The sequence below is a fragment of the Camelus ferus genome, chromosome 7 (assembly GCF_009834535.1).
Source record: "Camelus ferus isolate YT-003-E chromosome 7, BCGSAC_Cfer_1.0, whole genome shotgun sequence".
Lineage (NCBI taxonomy): Eukaryota > Metazoa > Chordata > Mammalia > Artiodactyla > Camelidae > Camelus > Camelus ferus.
Window position 1 is genome coordinate 35035831 of NC_045702.1, and position 25920 is coordinate 35061750.

At 34.3% G+C, this 25920-nt stretch overlaps 1 pseudogene; it reads left to right on the forward strand.

Moving 5' to 3' along the window:
* Positions 1 to 1135: 1135 nt before the first annotated feature.
* The window catches only part of LOC102504203, a 28447-nt pseudogene continuing 3662 nt past the window's right edge, over positions 1136 to 25920 (forward strand).

Consider the following 25920-nt stretch of genomic DNA (forward strand, 5'->3'; position numbering starts at 1 on the left):
AATATAAGTTAAATTAAAATATTGAGAGATTATAAAGTGAGTGATTGAAAACATAAGTCAGAGAGACTAACAAATAATACATATCAAGGAATAGAACTTCCAGTGCCCCCTTATACACACTAAGCGACTAGTGCTAACAGGTGAGGGGTTAAAAGGGTAACATTTTTATGCCTGATATACTTTAAAAGTAATGTAGTAAAATAAAGACATAAAAAATTAAAAAGAAACATAATCAGTAAATCAGGAAAAAAGACAGATTTTTTTAAAAAAATTACATTTACTGTTTTATGAGACCCATTGACAAAGAAAACTACATGCATCTACTCTTAAACTACCAACTAGGTGAGATGATATTATCATTGAAATACTTAAGAGCTGTGGCAGTCTCTAGGAGTGTGACACAGCACCTTTTAAAGCTATCTTTGCATATAATTTAATCATATCTAGTAATACTTCTGAGGTTTCTCACATGGCATTGCCAGTGTTGGTCATCTGTGTTTAAAATGTGAATTTAGACGTTAGTGCTGTCTCCATAATGATCTGTTCTTCAGTAAAAGAGCTGGGAAAACTTCAAAAAAGGTTGTCAAGTTCTTCATATTAACTTATACCAAAAAAAGCAAGTATTTTAATGTCAGCAAACCAAAAACCGAATACAGTTTCAATCCTTGACTTTCAGTACAAATGGCATTCTGTCTAAACCAATTTTAGTTAAGGAGGGCTGTTAAGGACATCCTGAGTTTTACCTATGTGCACATGTTTGTATTTAAATTTATTACTACTCTGTAGTATGATATAAAAAAATCTGAAATTAGAATACATTTGAAATCCTCTTTGAGACAAATCACTCCCACAGACCTTGAGGCAGTTATTCATGAACTGCAATAAACTGATGATTCTGCCCCACCATCGCTAACGTAAGATGACATAAGCCAGATTATGTTTAATTTGATTTTGTAGTCTTCATACAACCTTCTAATTAACAATCAAAAAGTCAAGATTCAGGTCTCCTCAGGCAAAGCTACAAAATCTTTAAAGGAAGAGGAAGTTGTTAGCTGTCACTGAATTTTGCTTCTGGTTTTTTTTTCCCCCAGTGCTCTGTCAAATGTCAGAGTGATAAATCAGGAATTTGAAAAGCATGTCGAAGAAGGGCAAGCACATGTTACGGCAGGCTCGTGCCGTCACCACATCAAGATTCACACCAGCACAAAGCCTCCTCGACCGAGGTGCTGTGCAACCTTCCATTGAGATGCAAGGTACTGACTTGCTCTTTCTGTCATTTCTAGTCACTCATTCAGGTTCAGCAGGGACCCATCAGATATAAAGATCAAATGACAAAATAAGCGTCCAATCATGAGTGGCTACAGCACAGGCACATCAGTATGTCCACTGTATGTCATTTTGACAGGTCTTGTCACACAAGGGTAAAGACTGATATTAACAGACATTTCAATGAGTGACTTTTTAAAAAATGGTTCTTCACTCTCTCCTTTCATGGGAGAGTATCAAGGACAAGCAAAGGTAAATCTTTTAAACTGATACTAGGTGGGGGAAAAGATTGCGTTGAAAACAAAAGTATTTTGTTAAAAATACCTGTGAAAGTGATATCCACCCTCTCACTCCAGTCCTTGAAAACTCCTCATCGGTAAAAGCAAATGCAACGTTTTAGGTGTATTTTGTTGGCAGGGCCCTCCCTGAACTGAAGTCGCACAGGCTTGTTTGTATCTCTGTCTTGTGTGTCGTCTGTCACTTAACTGTGTGTTCTGTGTTGTTTCCTTTTCCCATCCTGGGTGTCTGTTAAGCTTCAAAGGGATAAAGGAAAACAAAACTGAATATCAAGTTGAGTGTCAGCTCCTCTTCAAGCAGTGTAAGAGGCATAGCAATCCGAGCTAAGGGAGGAAACGGCTGGATCTACATGGGATTTGACTCTCCTGCGAACGAGTCTTCCTGAAAACTCCTTGAAAAGTAGCACATTGCCATTGGCCCGTCTCAGCACTGTCTCACACTTACCACCATTTATATCTGCAAGACCATGATGGAGCCTCAGCGGGTTCTGATCAGCCAGAACTTTTTTGGAACATGCTGTCATGCTGTAAGTCCTGTAATACATGACAGAACAGCAAAAAATAATCACAGTCAAGAATAGAAAAAATTCAGTCACTAAAAATGACTTAAGCTTCAATAACATGACTCTCTAAAACAGCAGATATGATCATTTTAATGTAATTCCTGTTGCTACAGAAAAAAAAAAAAAATCCTGTAAGTAAAAAAAGTATTATAAACTTAAAGCAGTGCGACTAACTACACAATGATAAAAAGGTAAAACCACACAAAATTTAGGTTGTACTATATGAAATTGCTAATATCCAACTAGTTTTTGCCTAAAAAGATGCCAATTTCATATGGTTTGATCTAGTGTTAAAATTTTATCTGTATGAATAATATCTTTAAAGATCATGTATGCATCCATCGTTTATGCTGCAAATAAATTATTTTCATCATGAAGCATCTAGATAATCATCATATTTCAAAATTCTTCCAAAGTAGGCACCATTATCAAATTATTTATAAAGCTACCTCACTTTGTTTTATTTGTTTTGCTCTTCTTTTTCACCTGTGTGTCTGCAGAAAAGCTTGATGGCATTTAGAAATTCATATAGTATGTCATTTGTAGAAAAGAAAAATCTATTTTGTACAACTTGAGAAATATACCTCAGTTTGGTTGGGAATTCAGACATTGTTAGTGGAGGTTTATTGACCAGACAGCAGGTAAACTTTCCTCAGAAGTTAAATCTTGAGCCAATTATGCTGAAGACACAACCCTCTGACCAGAGCAGATACTGTGGGGAGATAATTAGGACTCTGGTCTCTGACATCCAGCTCACTAGTTAGAAGCAGGACCTTGCAAAGATGCCCTTCTAACACCCAAATCCTTTATTGCTTAATGAATAAATGTTAGCCCCTGACAAGAGTGCCAGGTGGGTGATATCTTCTATTTAATGTGGTCACTGATAACTAACAGGAATAAAATGTCCCCTTGTTTCATGTCACACTAATTCAATTAGCATGTTACCACACACACAAAAATGTGAAATTACACAATGGATGTGTGAAATACAGTTCACAAACAATTTGATACTCCAGTCTCATGATATAACAAGCAATGTGAAGAATAAGTTACATGTGTATGCTTCTTTATAGACAAATGTCGTATTATCAGAAGTGTTTAGGTACTTGTAAGATAGAAATTAGTTAAAGATATGCCCCTTGTTCTTGATATATTTTCAATTTCTTATGAAATTGCATCTGACTTTGGTAACTTTTTACAATATAGACTTGTGAATTACCCATCTACATATTTATTGTTAAGAATAATATCCTTAAGTTTTTAATTTTCATATTTATGAGATAATAACATGGACTTCTACTCAGCAAGGCTCATCAATCTATAGCTACCACCAAATGTTCCATCTACCAAAGCAAAGATAAACACTGAGTCTCCAATATGGCACCCTTACTGGGATGATCAACCAGCTACCTGGCGTCAGATTGATTACATTGGACCACTTCCATCATAGGAAGTGTTTTGTTCTTACTGGAATAGGCATTTACTCTGGATAGGGATTTGCTTTCTCTGCATGCAGTGCATCTGGTAAAACTACCATCTGTATCGACCATCGTGATAATCAGTTATGTGTCATAATTTCTGCTTCCTTATATGTGTGATAATTTTTTACAGGATGCTGAACACTGTTTTATGTCTTGATTTCATTATCTTTCTTTAAAGGATGTTGAACGTTTGTTTGCTTGCTTGCTTTTCCTTGTAGATATTAAATTGTTTTGGTTTACAGTTTGATTTTTCAATTATTTTACTTCTGTGTCATCTTGATGATGATGATGATGATGATAATGATGATGATTAGATGATGATGATGATGATGATGATGATGATGATGATGATGATGATGATGAGATGATGATAATGACAACTTTACCCTAAAGTAGCTTTTCTCCAGGAAGAGTTTAATCCTCCTCTTAAAGAAAAGGAAAAGGGCCTTTTGAGATTCTCTACTAAATGTCTCAAATGTTTAACTAGGTCTCTCTCCTCTGTTTTGTCAGGTCTCTAACACCTCTCAATCCTGTGCAAGCTATAGGAAATGTTCCACTTATAAATTATTGGTCATTGTTTTTCCCCTGGTCATTTTTCTTTTTATGGCCACGTAAAGTCTTGCCTTGAGATACCCACATCAGGATTCTGCAGCAATTCAAAGGAATACCTATGCAGATTTGGTGGGTACTTCTCTGTGCATCTTCTGCTTGATAAATGGTTTGCTCTGCATTCCAGATGCTTTAGTTCGCTTGAACTCTGTCTGTTCAGCTTAACAAGACCACTGTGTTCTGCGTGAGTTCCCCTTCCTGTCTGTGCTTTGGTAAAACCCTCTCATCAAAAAGTTAGACAGTTCAGGGCTTACTTCACTTGTTCTCTACTCTGAGGGTTCATAGTCTTATGTTACCTTTGTCCAATGCTGGAAAACAGGATTTATTTTTCACTTAAGTTGTTCAGTTTTATGGTTGTTGATGGGAAAGGGCTAGTTCAGTTCCTGTAGTTAATCTTTGTGGCCAAAAGAGGAAGTCCCAGAGAATAATTTTTTAAGTGACAGATTTGATCTAGATAGAGCTTTATGAAGAAGTATGATTTAAAAGAAATTTTAGGGAGCAAAAATAAGAGAGAAAGTGTGCTGGATGGAATTTGAAAAATATAAATGACTGGCAATGAGATTAAAAGTGACAGAAGACATTCATTAATTCTTTATTTGGCTTGACTAATTTAACACACCTTAAGTGTTTGGTTCTTTCCTTTTTCTATGTGCTAGCTCTGATTTATTCTTTCTTAAAAGTATTAAGAGATAATTTAATGAAGCAATTAGATAGTATAGCTAGTTTACTCAGCATTAATAGCAGCAGAGATATTGCCCACTATGTGATTGGTGTTTTGCTCCTGAAAACAAGTGGCAAATTAAGAACCATTAATAATAATCCTTCAAGTATTAGCAATTGCATTAATAATGATATGATTAGGAAAATAAGTTTTACTCCTCAAAGATTTTATATATGATATTTTAATAGTTTTCTTGGGCTGCCACAACAAAAAATACCACAGACTGGGTGGCTTAAACAAAAGAAACTTACTTTCTCACAGTTCTGAGAAAGTTCAAGGTCATGGCGCTAGCAGAGTTGATTGGTGAGACTGCTCTTCCTGGCTTGTAGATTTCCACGTTTCAGGTGTTCTCACATAACCTTTCCTCTGTGCACATATGAAAAGAAAGAGCTCTCTCTGGTGCTCTTCCTATTCTTATGAGGACATCAGTCCTATCAGATTAGGGCCAAACCTTTACCCTCATTTATCCTTAATTACTTTCTTAAACACCCTATCTCCAGATACTGTCACACCAGGGGCGGGAGCTTCAACACATGAATTTTGAGGGGACACAAGTTGTCCATACTAACACCTTATTTAAGGATCACACTTTATTTCTTTAAGTTATGGGTCTATATTTTGTATAGTTGCATAAGTTTTGTTACCAAGCAAATATAAATAATCCATTTTCAGAAATGTTACATTGATTGCACAGCTATTTCTTATTTTCAAACTTTTTAATAATGAAATATACAGAAAAAGTGTATGAAGACTGTATGTATTGTTTAAAGAAAATTGCTAATGTGAACACTGCTGTTACCCTGCTGATCAAGGAACAGAACTTTCATGTTCCTTTGATACCACATCATCCAAATTCAAGCCGCTATATTCTCCCTCCACCCTATCACATCTCCTTCCTTCCTAAAGAAACGTCTTTCCTAAATTTTATGATAATTTCCTTGCTTTCTATAGATTTGCTACATAAATATATAGATATAAACAATATAGTATTTAATGTTGCTTATACCTAATTTCTGTAAATGGAATAATACTGTGTGTCTTTTTCTGAGGCTTTCCTTTTTGGTCAATGTATTTTTGAAATTCGTTCTTTCTATCTGATGTAGCTGTAGTCAGTTCCAATACTACATAACATTCTATTGCTTGTGTTCATCATCATTTATTATGTATAATACTGATGAAGATTTGGGATGTTTTTGCTACTGCTTTTTGAATAAGTATGTTCCTGTAAGTACCTTGATGCATTTGAAAAAATTCCTCTATGATCATTTCATACCTAGAAGTTGGATTGCTGAAAACAAGTGATACACATGTGTAAACATATAGTGAAATCTCAAATTGTTTCCATTGTGGTTACCAATATGCACATTCACCAACAGCATGTGAAATCCAATATATGAAATTAAGTTTTTCTGAAACTCCAATCACATCTATGTTGAAACTTCTCTTTTTACGTTGATGAGGACTTTCATGTGTTCCAAGACTGGCTTCAGAATGGATCAGTTATTCATATCTATCTATGAATAAATTTATACTTTCTTTTCTTGAGCTTAATATGCTGAGTAAATCTATCCATTGAATTTCTGTTACAAATTATATCCATATACAAATATATTCACTCTTGAAGTTCTATTAGATTTACTTGGTTCTGTTTGAAATCTGCCTCCTCTTTCACTTTTCACTACCACTGTACTTCAGTTTCATTATCAAGGGCCTTCTCCTGACTCTTACGTTCCTTAATTGGCTCTTGTTTTGCTCTAAATTGATTCTCAATTTCAAATAATTTGCCTCTTTTTCTCATTTTTGTCTTTTTAGTTTTTAATATGATCACATAAAAGTAATTTTGCACTTTTTTCCTATGCTAATTGTCTTCCTTAATTGCCTCAAAATATTTTGTCAAGTGCCTCTGTTCCTACATTTTCTCATTAGAATTTCCTATTTTTATTACTTAGTATTCTATAAAATATTGTTCATTACATTGCTCTGAAATTAAAAAAAAAACTTAAAAGTCTTCATTCCCTTTCAGCTATCACCTTCATTTTTGTTAGTAGAAAAATAATCAGGTATCTGTCTATCTATTGATATATGTAATTTTTAAATTTAGAATGGTAACCATTTTCTTCTTTCCTAATGTGGTTTATAGGCATTTTTGTGAAAAAAAAAATTGTCTTCCAAAATGTGTCATTTCCTTTCACATGGTTCGTCTAGAAACGATGCTACACTTTCCTAACAGTGTCCAAAATTGGTAAAGATTTGAAAGATTTGTCATATAACATTAAATAAATCTGACTATTGTTAGGCAGCCATATGCCCTGAATATAACATTATTCTAAGTAACCAAATATGATGTGATGTGATACTCAGTTATGTATGCTCCTTTTCTGACATAAGAAAAATACTGCCAATGAAGGTAACTATAATGTGTATGTTTCATCTGTGCTGTATATTTAATAGAAGACTAAACATCAGTAGATTGGAGAGGAAAATTAGACACTCAAAATGACAGATTTCTAGGGTTAATAACATAGTCATCTGTTTTTGTTCCTTGGAAATAGTGAAACCTAATGTATCACTTCACCTTACATTGTTTTTCATTCAATATAGTTCACAATTTTGAAACCTAAATATTATTATGATAGGTTAATCAATACAAGTTGCATTAAAATGAACTTCAAAATGCATAACTCAGCAGCTAATGTGTCAGCATGTTGTTAATGCCAAAATTTACTGATTTGAGAAAAACTTTCATATGAAATTGGACAACAGGCATTAGTTATGTAAAGTAATACCATTTTTGGTGAGGATGATTTGAATCTATGCTTAGTAGGAATCACTGTGTCCAAGGGTGATTATAGTAGACATCAAAGCTGTAAAAGTAACCAGAAGTTCAAAATGTTGTAATTTCATCAAGTTGTAAACTTATCTGTTTGGTAGTTTGTTTCTGTATCCATTCATTCATTATGTTTCCCTTCTATAAAGTAGCGTACCTCGATTAGGCAGAATCCTGGCATATATATATATTCCAGCCTTCGTAGGATCCTATGCTATTGAGTCTGTTTGTTAAAGACTCTTATAGGGTATTTTTCCTTCCATACTTTCACTACATTTTCTTTGATTGATGGGATCATTTACTATGACAAGTAATTTATAATATCAGTTACGCTCAATACATAACTTAGTATCTTCCTGCACATATTATAGTTGAATATAGTGAGGTGAAAATGACATACTTTTTTCTTAAACTAAAAACTTTATTGTGAGGGGAGGGCATAGCTCAGTGGTAGAGCATATGCTTAGTATGCATGAGGTCCTGAGTTCAATCCCCAGTACCTCCATATAAATAAATACGTACATAAAATCTAATTACCTTCGCAGAGATTTTTTTTAAATTTAAATTTAAAAAAATAAAATAAAAATAAAACTTTATTAAAATTGTACACAATTATATTACTTTCTCTAAGCAAAGGCAGTAAGAAGCAGTCACTCTTCTCTGGCATGATACGTCAGATTACTACTAAAGTTGTTCTACTATACAGTGAGGCAAGCAAGTTATCAAAATACATAAAATTACTCTTTGTGATTCTCAAACGCACATTCATTGCAAACATTAATATTTCTGTCAGGAAAGTTACCATGTTTTGCCCTTTGACCAAATTACTTCTGACAATATAAGGGAGTTACTCATTAAAGCTCAAAGCTTTTCAATAAAAATTCGTAAAATTGAATTTAGATAACATACATTCTAAGATGATCATAAAATACTATTTAAGTAAATATCTTACACATGGTAACCAGCTGGTTTAATAAAATTCTGAGAACTAAAATTATTATGAGGATGTTATATTTACATATTTAAACAAAATATTGGGCTCTTTTTATGGAAAAAATCTATATTAGTAAATATATTTAGAGTTTGTATTTGCACATGTAGATTCATATTTTAGAATTGTCCGTTATGTGTGGATGAGTTAGTGTGAGATTGAACTGCCAATCCCCATTGAGACGTCAGGGGCTGAAATAGGAGACATTTTGTACGTCAGTATCATGACCATGGACATGTTTGTATATTGCCAGCCCATGCTATCTATTCTTGGCACCATTGAATACGATAAATCTTCACCTCAGAGACTCTAAAATGCGTTATATAGCTTCTCTTTAAAAAATACTACCATAGCTTCCTATAAAATAGGCCTGCTTGTAAAACCTAAATGTTGCAGCAACAATAGACTTCCTGCCAAATAACGTGTGACCAAGAAAAGAGTAATTGACTTTACTGGCAATGCAATGAGCTTTAGATGAACTGTATTTGTATAAAAACATGAACATCTTCTTAAAAACACATTTTATCAGGTAAAATTTGTTGAAGAAATGCTTTCATTCTGATAACTTGGAAAGGACTATTTAGATTTTCAGATAGAGTTATACAATATTTAGAAAGTGAATTTTACTCTATTCTGAACTTCTAAAAATGCCTCCATTTTGGCACCCTCTGACTGCATGACTGTGTAAAGGTGTGACTGGGTCTCTTATGCAGTCCTGCTCCTCTAAGGCTTAGAAATGTCATGAGTATTACTCTGATTAATAAGTAGAGAAAAACCCTACTCCAGAAAAACTTATTCTGGAGAATACTTTTCTCCCCACTCAGTTATGTAATCCATGTATGTCACCAGGTTCACTAAGAAAGGGCAAGCTTTTATCTATGTGTTCTTTTCTTTAGTTCTTACTCTTTTTTTTTTTTCTGAATAAATATGTGCTATCATTATTATTGTCCAAACCCTTTAGGGATAACATGTAACTGGCTTAATAACAAATGTATAACTTAAAAAAAATTCTTTGGCATCTACAGCCAGTACAATGTTTTGTATTTAAAAGAGGAACGAAATGAAAAATGCAGCCTTCAAAATCCTAAGCTTCCATCACTAATCATCTGTGATATTAAATGTAGATAATGTATCATTTACATTTGAGCCTCGTTATGATGCTGTTCTTCAGGTTTGAGTGAAGGTTGCTTATCACAGATAAAATTATTTAGTATTGGGGAAATTAAAAGATGTTTTAAAAATACTATTCTTTGACAAATGGATACATGGCAAATTTGAAAAAAAGCCTACCTTTCTGATATGGCAAGATAGAATAAATTTTCTTGAGACATTTTCTGATTATATGGCATCATGTGCCATATATGTAAATATTGGAAATAGATGGAAGTGAATTGAAGAACTGTTTCCCCCCTTAAGGGCTGAACTATAACCGTCTTGTGACTTGAAGACATTTTAGGTACTCAGAAGGGACATAGATTTGAGGTATTGCAACTAATGTGTTAGATTACATTATATCAGTGAGTTCATATAATGTAACAGAGTAGGTTATATTTCTTTCCCCCCAAAATGTTAGGTGAATAGTTGATAATACCCTTTTAATAGATATTTGGGGGCAAAATGTTGGCTGATGGCTGACACTTGCAACACTCAAGATTTTCTTTTCAAGTCAGAATGATTGACAAAGTTTTTGGTTCCAAATGTTGATTTAAGCTTTGCGACTGCCAAGTTATTAAGATGAAGAATGAGTCTAACACCTTTTAGTAGAGGGAAATGGGAGAGCAGGACAGTTGCAATGTAACAAATATTCTTGGCAGCCCAGACACTCATTTTCTACTGTTACTCATTTTCTACTATTACAGCCAACTGCAATATTTTAGTCAAATAAAAAATATTTTATCACTTTCTCAGTTGAACTAATTTAGAGTTCTTTTTTTTTTATAAAGGTGATTATAAGTGTTAATCTCCCTGATGAATTCAGAGATAATTTGCTACTAAGAATAGTCAGTCACAAGTGATAATTTAACTTCATTGGATTTGATGACATTGAATCCACTGGTGCTTCACTAATAGTATTTTAACAAAAGATGGAAGAGTGACCTAAAGTAATTACAGAAGAAGAACTGTTCAAGATGGAAAGGTATTAGTGTTCTAGGAAGGAAACATATGATATTACAATATAGTAATTGTTAAAGAATCATAAACCGGTACAATTTTGATGAGACCCAAACATAGAGATCTTCTACAAAGTTCTTCAGACCCAGTATGACATAGATGCACATCTGTAGATGAACAAAATGTAGATGTATGAAATGCAGCTGTATAGATGAACTAGAAAGAAACTTGTACATCACTGTCATGGCCAATCACTTTTTATGCTTAGGTAGAAGTAGGTGGAAAGAACAAACATAGGAATCATTGGATCAGATTTTTGTCTTGGCTTTCACATTATTTTCACTTTGAGCAAGTGACTTACCTATGTTATCCCAGTGGCTGGTTTTCTCATGTGTAAATAACAGATAATAATGCCTACTTTCATTATTATGTGAACATTTCAATTCAATATATTTCAGACATGTTTTTTAAACTACTTTATTATCATTATTTTAATCATTACTATTATTATAAGAGTTGTCAATTTTGTACTTTATTCAATAATGGAACACAGGTGTGCACATAATATTGTTACTCCAAAGTGAATAACTAAAAACCATTCTACTCCTCAAAAATTTTAAAGTGACATCTAAATGCTTCATCTTAAGTACAGGTTGTTGAAATTATGATATTATTTAAGTATTGACACCAATGGGACATAAATACCATAATAAATTGATATCATCATGATTCATTTAAAAATCCACAAAAAGTTATTATTTAATAGTAAGGAATTTTATACCATTAATTTTGTCTCCTTAACTTTATTCCCACTCTAATTTTGCAACACTAATTTATCCTAATATAATATAATTTTAAACTTGAAGTTCTTCTGTTGAACATCTTATCATACTTCTCTACAGATATTTATTTTTAAAATTTAATTTCCTATAGCCATAAGGCTGTATGTATTTTTAGACTGACTTTTCATTATAGTTATTATTTGTACCTAATTTATTTAAAACAGTATAATATATTATGAATTTTAATAAATACTATTTTTAAAGTAAAATTCATTTTAAAAAATTTATGAGATGATTGTGGATGACTCATTTGAAGCAATTGTGGAAATACTCCCTTATTTGCCATTCTGGAGATTTTTTCACATCAAACCAAGCACTGACCTGAGTTTTGAGATTGCTATGTGCCTTTTTTTTTTTTTTTCAAGGATCATTGTTAAAGGGGACATGGAAAGGAGAACCTGCAGGGCAAACAACGTTTCAGCCTGATCAATTTTATAATAGACAGCAAATAAAATTTAAAAATATAATCTCTGTCTTCTTTAAAACTATTAATGCTTTAATAGCCCCTTTGGTAAAACTTCGGGAACTGTCAAGGGTATGAATTAGAAAACCATTTTCCTAACATTCGATTGCTCCCTCAGAATATAAAACCTCTCACGCTCTTTATTGATTCTGAATAGTCAATCATCTTTCCAGTCTGTTTTCATCAGTGACTGAAAGTGTCTCAGCTGTAATTGAAATGGAATAAAATAACTCAAGAGAGGTCAAGTGGACCTAAATTAGTCTAACCTAAGTAGAACCTAGTCAGATCAATCATGGAGAGAATATTTGTGTGTTTCCAAGCCTTGGCCATTCTCTCCAATTCTGTAATTCAGAAGATTTAAAGGCTCTGAAATACAGGGATACAAAGAGCCACTGTTATAATTAACAGAAAATAGTAATTATTGAACGACTTACACCATAGGTGGCTTGGCAAGAGGCTCTAAATACCCTCAAGTTTTAAATCAATATAGAGTGGTAAAGAACTAGGTTTACGGCATTGAACTCAAAGAGCAGCCCGAGGCAAAGAAATCTCCAACAACATTGTCGTGGGGGCCTTAGCAATAAGTTTATAATGTGATAATGAAGAAACTGAATTTAGAATCACATACCCATTAAAGAATAGTTTAGTTCTGTTTGTTCACTTGTTTGCTTGTCTGTATAACTCAAGCAGAGACATTTGAGCTCAAGTTTAGTCACCTTTGCAGAGGAGGCAAGGGTGAAGGGCAGAGCTCCTATGTAATTTAAAAAGTGTTTTCAGAGCTCTGTCTTCTGTAAGACCTTTGAATCACCCTAATTAAAAGGGATTGTATGCTATTTTGTGGTTCTTGATTTATAGTCATAGATTTGGGGGTTAAACATAAGGAAATGAGCAATCACCTAGGCCAGCACTCTCATTTGAAAAAGAAAAAACAGTGATGCCATTTCCAGGAGCACACAGATAAAGCAGAATTAAGTTTAAAACATGATCTCAGTTCAGTGTTTTTCCCCTCTGTCTTAGTTCTCAAAGTGTGGTCTCTGGACCAGCAACATCAAAATCAACTGGGAACTTGTTAGAAATGCACATTTTCTAGCCCCACCTCTGACTTGTTGGATCCCAAACTCTGAGTCCGGGACCCAGCAATCTTTGTTTTAAAAAGCCTTCTAAGTGATTCTCATACAACAGAACATTTGAGGACCACTGTTTAGAAAACAGAGATCAAGATTTTAAAACAATTCTAACAGTGATGTCTTACATGGCCTTGGTTTTGGTACACTGAGGTGACATCTATGTTGCCTCTGGAAGGCCACTGGGCACCATCTTGTCACAAAATAGAAGTTGTACTGTAAAGTGTTAAAATTTTGACCTATAAATATCAGTTTCTAAGTCCACCTCTCATTCATTTCAATTTCTATATTATCTTGGTAAAAAAAGATTACAGACTGTAATTTTAACAATGCTTTTTATATTTATTAAAATTCTAAATGGGGAGGAAATAATGGGAACAAACAACAGCCAGAAGGCAAGAAACATTTACCTCAACTCTTAACACATAGATATAACAGATTATTTTTCATATGTGATGGAACCAGAGATCACCTCTACTGTCAACCTTATGCTCACAGTGAGCTATCTGAAGGGAAAAATCTGATAATGTATATTTTCAAATAGGTCAAATTTACATTTTTTAGAAGTTTAATTATTTTGAAAAGAAGACAGTTATAGTAACTCTTCAAAAGGAAAAAAAAGTGTGAATAATTTTGAAGTTCTACAGAGGGATCCTGACTTTAGAATTAAATTTTTATTTTTTTAGAAAATTTGACAAGAGTAAGTTTGATTATGGAAAGGCTGATTTCCTCATCAAATCCAAGGAATAGATATGTACACTATTGAGAGAACAGAATGAAATATTTTAAGGTATGGACAGCTGTGTATATAAAGTGCAATAATCTCTGATAATCAACTACTATAACTATAATCATGTTTATAATCAAATAGAAAATTTAAATTCTTGTTTTCAAATCTTTAATTTATTAAATTGCTCCTGTCACTCAAGATACTTTAGTATACCATCATTTTATAAAATAAACATAAAATTAGTATACAATACAGATTATCATACATTAGAAATGATATTTTAAAAATGTTAACATATGACATTTTAATGTTTTCTTTATAGCCAAAAATTTTTAATCATGAAATGGGTTGTAATAGAATGAGTAAATTACCTAAAAATGCCTTTAAGAATTATAATTTTTATCCTGAAGAATGAACACTTCCATACACCTTTCTCATTCATATTTACTTTTATTATTCAATAAATTTAGAGACACATAAAGAAAAAGAGAATACAGGCTCTTTAGACATCTTTCCCATATGCTTCCAATATACAATTTGGAAGGCAGAAGGGATGGTTGGTTGCTAAATTACTGAATATATTTCCTTGGAGTAAAAAGAAAAGTGCCTTTGTAGAAGTGCTGTGGAATTTTCCTTTTAAACATGGTGGAATAATTTCTTACCATCTGTAGCATTCATTTTAAAAATGTAAACAGTGGTATATTTGCCATCTGCTTGAGAGACTTTTTATCATAGTTTTGAATCTGCCATTCAATGATATCACCAATTTCATCATCTAAGGATGATGCTTAAAACTATGATCAATGACATTTTTGGTAGCTAAGCTTGCATGCTGTGGAAGTGAAGCAGCAAAGGGCTATAAAGATGGCTAGTAACAGCCGTAATAGTTCTGTTAACACCAATAAAACAGTATAGAATAGCTACTTAAAAGCATTTAACATCTTGCTGAAGGTGAAGAGAAGAGTATCTGCAGAGTGAGTGCTGCATATCAGCTCATTCCAGGTAGCTGTTAAACAGGTAAATCACACCCCAAGCCCTTCCCACACCCTTGGAAACATGTTGAAAACTGATACTGTGCACAGAAATTTTCATCAGTTTTTCTACACAGCCTAATGTTTCAAGATAATTAGTGAGTTTCTCTACATATTTGAAGAAGCTAAATATAGACTAACTAAAAATTTACTGAGTAGATAAAATCAAAGTATATAAATAAAGACATTTATCTTCAAGAAAATGCCAATGGACCCATTAGGATTTCCTGTTGTAAGGTGGCATAAACACTCAGATATCCGTAGACTAAATTTTCAAGGATAAGTTAATAGTTCTCATGGAATTCAGAGACCTACAAGGTTATGAAATTGGCATATTTAGACAAGAGCAAAACAAAATCACTCTCATGATAACACATTATTTACAAAGAAAAAAATTATTTTAAGATGTATTTCCTTCAAGTTACAAAAAAATCAAGTCATTCTTGGGTAATGCTTCACTACTTACTATTTTTGTCCTGGCACAGAGTAGTGAGGCAAACCTGGAATAAAGTCAGTAGAATAAGAACAGAACAGAGAGGAGAGAAGGTCATATCCTTAGTGAACCTCACTGAATGGTAAATGGACGTTCAGCCTATACTGATAGATCTTCAAGTTAATACTGTGGCTGAGTATTGTCAACTGAAAGAAAAATGCACAACATAAGAGCTGTGAGTTGAGTTTTGTTCAGGTCTTACTGAGGACTATAGCCCGGGGAACAGCCTCTCAGTGAAGTAACTCAGAACTGCTCCCGAGAGGTAGGGGGAGGAGTCAGTATATATACATTACAATATAGATACAGTATGATTTTGGCTAGGGAACACATGCAGTCAAGCATAAATGTCTGCAAAAGGTTACTGCTAGTCACGAGGAACAGCTATCTCAGTTAATGGTTTTAATGCTTTTTCTGTGTATGGGAAGATTCAAGAATCCGGGTTCATTAAAATTCTTCCTGAGATATATCTAACTATCCAAGGGACCTGTTTTCAAAAGCACAGAGTGCCTCATGCTGTTTTTCCTCCTGAATTCCTTTCAGGGTGTACTGTAAGTCAGCAACTGCAGTGACTCATGACTTAATCCTTGTAGAACCAAATGATGAGAAACAGTCTTTGTTTTACAGTATTATTTGTATTAGTAAAAGTACATATTTAAATAACCATTTACATCCCTTCTTATGGACATGGGTTTTGTAGTAGTTGTAATTTTCCGAAACCCAGACAGAGAGCACATTTTCCAGTAAAGTGTCACTAATGTAAATTTGTCATCCCAGAGGAGAATGTGGTTAGGAAAGTTTATCTATCATAATTTGCTGATAAATTTATTTGAATATAGTAGTTTATTTGGGAAAAGACACATGGGGGATTTTCAGACAATATCATTTTGTTCCTAAAATATCAAGAAAACTATTATATAATATTTGTAGCACAAAAGGCTACAGTAAAATAGCTTGGCATGAGATAAATGCACAAAAATCAATGACTTCCCTATATAACAGACAGCAGAAATTATAAGAAAAATGTGAATCTATTCAAAATGACAACAAAGTATATATAATAACTAGGAATAGGAGTGACAGGAAAAGATGAAAACTTTACCAAGAAACAAAAAGACTGAATAAAAGGCAAGACACATCATAGGCTTGAATGAGTGATAACATATAATAGGTTAAGCATGTTTTAAAGCCTCTTTGGGAAAAACAAGAAAGATGATTCTAAAACCATTTGGAAGAACACTCAGAATATCATAGTTCAGGCTTATTGAATACAATAAGTACAGTACTGTGAGTTATAAGAAATATATACATTCAAGTGGCCAAAATATGTATTTCATCTTCATCCAGAGTTCCCAGCTCACAGCTCCTAAAACCATCGCAATTTTCTAAGTGATGAGAGTGACAAATATCTCTTGTTATGTTAATTAAGTGACTTTTAGACCCACCAAAGGGTGGGGGTTGTTGCCAGGAGAACCAACCATGTGATTAGTGGGTTGGAACTTTCAATTCTACCCCTTGATCTCCAGTGAGGAAAAGGGGCTGAAGGTTAAATCAACTGCCAGTGGCCAATGATTAATCAATCATGACTATGTAATGAAGCCTACATAAAAACCCAAAAGGATGGGATTTGGAGAACCTCTGTAAGTGCATAGAGTTTGGGGAGAGTGGTGCTCCTGGAGAGGGCATGGAAGCTCCTCACTCTTTCCTCACAGCTTGTCCTGTGCATCTCTTCAATCTGGCTGTTCCTGAGTTACATACTTTTATAATAAACTGGTATATAGTAAGTGAAATGTTTCTCTTGAGTTCTGGGAGCCATTCTAGCAAATTAATTGAACCCAAGAAAGGAGAGTCTTGGGAACCTCTGACTTATAGCAGAGAGTCAGCAGCACAGGTAACAACCTGAGCCTATGACTGGTATCTGAAGGGAGGGGTGAAGGAAAGTCCTGTAGGACTGAATCCTTAACCTGTGGAATCTGATGCTATCTTCAGGTAGATAGTGTCAGAACTGAGTTGAACTGAGCTAAATTCTTGGGCACCCTGTTGGTGCTGTCCCTGCCGCCCATCCACCATATCAGAATTTGGTCCAGAACCCTTTAAAGTGAGGCATAAAAGGAATTTACTTGGTCTATTGGCTATTTAAACATACAATAATTAAAACACTGTGGTACTGGTGTAGACCTGAGAAGTGAACAGAATGAAAGAAACTGCCTCCAAATGAATATTAATATATATAATTACTTAATATTTAAATAAAGCAAATAAGTTCAACTAATAATATTGGGGAAATTGAGCTCTATTTAGAAAAGAAATTATTAAAATCTTCCCCAGAAACCACAAAATAAATAAATCTTTGATGGATGTATTAAAGAGCTAAATATGAAAGATGAAACCATAAAAGCCCTAGAAGAAAGTTTTAGATAAACAGTTAAATTACCATTGAGATAGAATTTTCTAAATATGACAAAAATTATTCAATAATATTAAAACTGTATTAAATTATGGTACATTAAAAATATATTATAAAAGCTAAAAGGAAAAGTGGTAATCATATTTGCAATAAGTATGACAAGTTTAAACAGCTTTTTAAAAATCATCAGGAAAGCACTATAAGAAATAGTGTCAGTTAACATGGAAAAACAATTCACAGAAAAAAATGGGAGCTAAACAAGAGAAAAATGTGCAATTGTATTGGTAATTAAGGAAACAGAGATTATAACAATGAGAGAGGGCTTTTTTCTTGTCATATTATAAAGGTTTAAGAATTTTACATGTTACCATCTAGTAATTTCACTTTTAGCAATCTTCTTTAATAAGCTTAGGATCCAAAACATATTACAGTACAACAGAGAAAAATTCAAGACTCTTCAGACATCCAAGGCCAGAAGAATGACTTTAAAAATCATGGCACAAACACAAAAAAGAATGCAGTCATTAAAAATTATAAGTGTGAATTAGAGTTTCCTCCGGATATAACTGGATTTCTATGCTGCACACCAGAAATTAACACAACATTGTAAACTGACTATACTTCAATTGTATATATATATAAAATTTTGATTCTTCTTCTTCCTCTTCTTTTCCATTCCTGGACAATTTGGACTCAAAATCATTAGATAGGACAGAGAAAGTTAGATATTTTTAATATCTATATATTGAAAACCACAATTTATTCCAATACATTCAATTCTAATCCAATACCACATAGTTTATTTTACTTCTCTCCCTTTCCAAATTTTTTAATCCCTTTTTCTTCATTGAAAAGCCAATTTTCACTACCCTTCACAAATCTACTTTCTGTATTTAAAACATGTCCTCTGGGGCAGAATTGCAGATGCTCTGAGTGGGATAATGGTGACTAAGTAGGGTAGGGAGGGCATCTGCGTTGGATGTCAGAGCCTGGGCAGGGTAAGGAGAGTGTCCCCTACAGAGGATAGTAGGGTATAGAGCTGGAGCAGGGTGAGGAGAGCATCCGTGCATCGGGTCAGGGTGGCCGTGTGTGAAGTGTCTGAGTCAAAGTGGCATGAAAAGGGAACCCAGCACAGTGCGCTGGAGCCTGAAGCAGGGTGAGCAAGGCATCCATGTAGGGAATGTAGATGGGGCACAACAGAATGTGTAGCTGTGAGAAATAGTGAAAGCTGGTTTCTCACTGAAGGAGAAGGGATTACCACATTTGGAAAGGGAGAAAAGCGGAATAAACGATGTGGTATTGATATGAACTTGTGATTTTCAATATGTAGATACAGATAAATGTAGAAATAATTGTGTGTGTGTGTGTGTATGGAGGAGAGAAAGAAAGAGGGATGGTTTACATTGCACTTATGTGGAAGAACACTCTTGTTAGTAGAAAGTACATAAAGAAATTAGGAGATGACAGGGTACCAGGTCAACAACGTACTTTTAAAAAATACATTAAAATATTTTAAAACATTTATCATGAAAGAAGATTGAATATTATCAATAGATTTTTCTGAATTTATTGATAGGAACATGTGGATTTTCTCCATTTAACTAATGGATTATTAGTGCAGTACATCGATAGGCTTCTGTGGAGAAATATATGTGTGTGTGTGTGTGTGTGTGTGTGTGTGTGTGTACATAGACATATGTATGTATATATTTCCCCCAGTATTTTTCTTTTTTTATATTTAAAACATTAGATAACATGCTTACATAAAAATGAATATGTAGGTATGGTGCAAAATAATATTTATAAAACTAACACCTATTTGTTTTATCCACCTCAAGAGATAGAAAATTGTCAATAACCCAAAGGCTACCCATAAATAAATAACAGCCAAGATTTTGTAAAAAAAGCAACTGTGTGATGCATACAAAAGTGGGGATCATGATCATCACAGAGAGGAGGAGAAATGGACCAGGGTGAGAGAGAAGTACACAGAGTGTTTCTCTACCATTGCTAATTTAATTATGTGAATTATTTTATTATCTGTGTCTTACAAAGTTATTAAAACATTCCCATGTATTATGAAATGTTTCACAATAAATTCTAAGAGAGAGAATGAATTGCTGCCCAGAAGCCCCAAATAGGTTAGGAGACAATAGTCTCAGGTCACTTTAAATCAATTCCACTTTCTTGGATCTGATAAATCCAGCTGTCTTTAAGCATGATTTAAAATCCAGGCAGCTCTGTCCCTGACATGGCACAGAAACACTCATATATCTTTTGCTCCACAACTGTTAGACTTATAAGACTGTTGAAGTATAATCTTCAAGTAACTTTGACCCCCTTTGTCTCTTTAAAATTAATTCAGTTGATTGAGATTTGCTTCAATAAATCCAAATGTGGCAGTGTAGAAGGAACAAGCTGGGCATGAACTGATGACTGTTCTCCTTGGTGACAGATGCATGCAAACTCATTTTACGATGAACTCTATGCTTCTATATATTTGAAATTTTCTGTAATGAACAGTTTAAAAACTGAATCCAGTGGCCCAAATTTTTCCTTGCGTGTGCATGAAAACTGTCAGTCCCCTAACTTTTCTGGCTACTCATAGGCAATAAAAATCATAGTGTTGCTTTAAGTCAGGAAATTATGTCTCAATTCAGAAATTATAATTGCAAGACCCTGTATAATGATAAACCTCTTATATTATAAAATTAAATCTTTCCCTCCCTAGTTATGACATTCTGTGGGGAAGAGGCCAGCAGATAGGGTAGGGTGGCACTGTGGTTCATTTTTCTTTTCTTATTCACTTGTCCTTTTGCAAAAAGAGGATTCTGATCTCTCTCAGGTTTGCGTTTAGAGAGGAGAGTAAGGGGGAACAGGAGAATTCTTACATGACTAGTGCCGTAGCTAGATGGCTTTGCAGGCTCCGGGCATTGCTGGTGTTGAAAGCCTATTCTTACAGGGCTCCTTTTTTAGGGATTTTTCAGAGGTCCCACTGGGAATATCTACTGCGCTGCCCGTGAAGCATTTTCCTCTCACTTTCACTCTTCTCATCTTGTTTTTTTGCTGATCCACTCTACTCTAAAGAGACCCTTCAGAATAAAATATTACCAGGCCAGCCCTCACCCTCTTGTAGCCCACCATCCATTCTGGGAACCATTCACCTATTTTTTGCTCCAATGAACTCTGGAAGTGCGGACACCTCTTGTTCAACTCATCTGTCAGCTGCTGGCTAGATCATCTATAACTCTTGTATTTTTCAGGTGAAAAGCCGGACAGCAACCCACCATTCAGTACTGTAGGTCACATTATTAAACTTTCTCAGCAGTTTTCTTGAAAAGTCTCCTCACCAGGCTTGAACAATTTCTACCCTTACTGTACAAGTTTCAATGGCTGTCTCCAAAGAAATCCTCTTTGTAAATCCACCCTTCTTCATCTCAATAATATGAATGAAGACCTTTGGTTTGCAAAACCCAGTTTTGATTCTTTATTTTGAAAATTTCCATCTTGGGGAGACCCCACGCTGATATCTGATCTCTTTCAATTTACTCTTCTATAATAAAGAGACATGCTGAAGCAATCTCGGTGCTGAGTTGGATGATCCCTGAAAGATGACAGTGAATGGAAATATAGTCAAAAGAATTAAGGTTAGTAAATACCATGATTTTTTTTAAAGTGAGCCTTCTGAAACCAGAGCTAAATGGTAAGAGGTTTTTTTTTTTTTTTGGAATTGCTAGAATGAATTAGCAAGCATATTTTGACTAATATTTCAGTAATAATATGATGAGAATGAGGATCCAAAGTGGGCTATTATTAATAAAAACAGATGTGTCGTCAGCACATATGGATCTAAATAGAGATCACTGTCAATAAAAGCAATTATGTTAATCTTGAGATTAGTAAGGCATTTAGCAGTTTCTTTGGTACCCTCAATTTTCAGATTAGGCTTAATATGTGCTGAAAGACAGTGGTATGACATATTTTGTTGACTATTGTTATAAAAGATATCAATCATAATTGTGTCAGTATAGAAGGAAGTCACCCATGGAATACTTATTACTCACTCTTACTCAACATTTTAATTGATGATTTAAGAAAAAGTATGTCTAATGTGCAGATAATACATTAATATATTTTTACTTTTTTGTAGTGTCTAACTTGCTTTCTGACTAAATTACCAGTTAAATATAATTTTTCATTTATTGTTTTGTCCTCAACCTTTGAAACTTACAATTTTAAATAGCAAATTACCTTAAATGGCAACTGTTGACTAATTAAACTAATTAGTTTCACACATTATTGTTTAATTAGTCTATACTATCCATAGACAGCTTGTATTTCTCAAACATTCTGGAAATCAAAGTTTTAGCTCAGTTATACAAAAACAAATCCAAATGTGTGGTGAGATTGCAGTCAAGGTTAATAAAAATGAGGACTTTGAAAATGAGCCAAGTTTTCTAATGAAACGTGTTTCTTCTGGAATTTGGGGCATGTGGTACACTTGAATGCCATGTGATAGAGGTTCTATCTAGGATAATGCAACAGTAATAGATAACACCACTTCCTTTTTGTCAGTAAGGAGGTTTTTCAAAGGTGATTGTACTCTAGTAAGTTGAAGACCATATGGCATTTAGACCACGAAAGCTAGTTAATGTATCTCTATTGCTCTTCTGTGAGCCAGACTAAGCACTTCCTCTGACTCTTTTCCAAACAGATGTTCAGACAAACCTTAGGCGTTTTTAAAAACCAAGGTAACAGAACTCTACATTGAGCAGATTTTTAGGTTGACAAAAAAGGCCCACCCTTGTTTCCTCTTATATAATCAGTATTGTTCCACAAGCCCATCTATATCTTTTAATTTTATAGCATTTAAGAAAATAGGTAAAAATAGAAAAAAAGAAGCAAGAAGACAAAAGTAATAGAAAAATAATTTTAAAAAGCAGAAGTGGCAGCACGAAGGAGAAACAAGCTTAGAAAGAAAAACAGGGAAAGAAAAATACTCAATTTGTTAATACAAATCTTTAGAAGTACCAGGGGGAAACAAGCAAAACAGAAGTGTGTCTTTGCTCTCCCTCTCTCCTCACACTGCTCCCAACTCCCAGGCCTGAGACACTGCTTCTGGATGAACAGTATCACGAGGCACTCACGTGTCAGATTTCCTGGTGATTGATGCGGTTCTCTTCAAGAGTGGTAATTGTGCAGTTGTGCTTTTTAAGGCAGTGGACTGTATATTCATTTATATTCTAATCCAAAATGCAGTGTCCAAAAACACCTTACATTGCAGACTTTTTGAAAATGGAAGCTTATTATACAGTGAGATCACAGTCTAACTAACATTGAAAAGTGACATCATTTTAATCAACATTTTCCATCTGTCTGTCAAAGAGACTGGCTCTGTGTGTGTGTGTGTGTGTGTGTATGTGTATACATTTGTGTGGTTGGCATCAACTCATTGCACTGATAAAATAGTAAACAAAGGCTAAGTCATATACATTTCAAAAGTACCCTTAGCTCAAGAACAAAAAGTAATTAATTTAAGTACTTCTTATTATGTCAGAAAGTTGGGATATCTCTTAGAAATCCTAGTCTTGTTACCATAATTCATAAGTAACTATGGGGATAAGGAAAGAATTAGATAATTAGATAAAAGCCAGTACACTCTAATGCGTAGGAACAACATGTGATGCTATAATCAGGGTCAGCGTTGGGAGGAGGAGTCAGCAGTAAGAGTCATGAAGTAAAACAAGTTCTGCATATATTTCTAGGCTGATCAAAATAAAATAGTTTTGTATTGATTGCATTCTGCTTGATAATAAAGTGTATTACATAAATTTTACCACTATCTCAGTAAACTGAATAATAGTAAGAACCTCTGCTGGATAGACAAAGGAGGTTATTTTGAATTTCTGTTTTTGTCGTTTCTGAAAGTTCCAAAAATCTATCCCAAAGTGTTCAAAACAATGGATGAGAATGAAGTATCAGGTAAGATGCTATGAGAAAGATTAATATAATGACTGAGAGAGTCAAGTATTTATACCATCAGTTTGTTCTGCAGTCAAAATCTATGTTGGGAGTGGAGCACAGGGTCTAACTGTCAAGGTTAAACTAAATAAAATAACTTAAGTAATACAGTCCAGATGAACCAAATGGCTTGGAAAGCAGGGAGAGTGTTAATAAATGGACTTTAAATTTCCCATTCCTTAAACTCCCTGGAATAAAAGAAAAGGGAGACAGTAAGAGCTTGAGTGAGACCATTCAAATTCATTTCTGCACTTAATCTGGTGATGAGCTCGGGGGGAAAAAATCTATGAATCTAGGTTCTTTAAGTTGAGCTATAATTTAATGTAACCTGTTCAATAACTCTGAGGTTTCTGGCTTTCAAACTTTCAAACTTTTGGACCACAAACCAAAATAATATGTTTTTCAGAATCTGGTCCGTCTGCATGCGCACATGATGTGATGCTATTGTGATAAAGACTCAGCGTTTGGCATTTATCTGCTGACAACATTCATGCCCCATCATTCTCCCTTTATCTCTTAGCCCACATCTGGGCCAACTAACAGGAAAATTCCTTGCTTTTGAGCCAAGAGAATTGTGGGATTTCAAACTGCTCAAGGCCCAGTCTGCTCATGGGAATTTTTACCACATCTCCACTCCTTAACAATCATGAAAACCCCAAGCCGCTCTCCTTTTGTGACTTTCTCATTTTTCAACCTGCTTGGGAGCTGCTCTGCTCTCCCCAGAAAGCCTATTATGTGGGTAATAAATTTTTTCATACTTTCCTGTCGCATGTGTGGCATCATCAATCACCACATTTGAACCAAACTTGGGGGCCATTTCACCACTTCAGAGTGACCACAGCACTTACCTCACTACGTGTAGTGAATTTTCATATCTCCTTTTCCCTTCCATACTATTTCACTTAAAATAATACTGATCATAGCCTTCTACACTGATTTTAGAAGCTATTACTTGTAGATTTCAGTTGAAAATTCTAGTTCAAGGTAAGGAAAGCATACAAATTCTGACTGTAAATGATTTTTAGGTCTTTTGATTTTTAATATATTATACACTTGGATAACAATAATAATAAAACCTGGCATTCCAAACATATTCCAAGCATGACATGTCTAAGCATAGCAAGACTCCAGCTTTTGCTACCTTACTTCTATGACTCCAGCCAAACCATACCTATCATGAGTGTGACACAGAGCAGTGGTTCTCAGAAGTTCACAATATACCAATCACCCGATGGTCTTATTAAAATGCAGATTTTCAAACAGTAGGTCTTGGGTAGGGCCAGAAGTTCTGCATGCCAAACAGTTGTCCAGCTAGTGTCAGTATTGCTTGCTCATGGAGCATACTTTGAGCAGCAAGGTCAGGGAGGATAGGCATAGAAATGTCCCCAGACTGTGTATGTCCCCATGTTTGTGCCTCCTCAGTGCCCTGGTGCTGAGTAGCTTTGTCCCGAACCATTTGTTTCTGATACGTAGACATTTATATTTTCATTCTCCTTCCTTCTCTGTCCACACATCCATTATAGTATCTGAATCATTTGACAGTAAGTCACAGACGTGTTGCCCTTTTACCCCTGAACACGTCAGTGTATAGTTCCTAAGAGTCACAAAATTATCACACGTAACCATAATACTATAATCAAATTCAGGAAATTGACATTAAAACAGCACTATTATCTAAGTTACATTCTGTTTTTTCAAATTCCAGTAGTCCCACAAATATTCTTTAGAGCAAAAGAAACAAATTTCTGGTCCAGGGTCCAAGCCAGGATCACACATTGCATTTGGTTGTCATTCCTCATTAGTCTTTTTTAATTTGGAACAGTTCTTTAGTCTTTCTTTTTCTATCATGTCCTTGACATTTTTGAAGAGTGCAGGCAGGCTCTTTATTTATAGAATAAATTTAAGTTTGTCTGATTTATCCTCATAATTCAAGTTATATGTTTTTG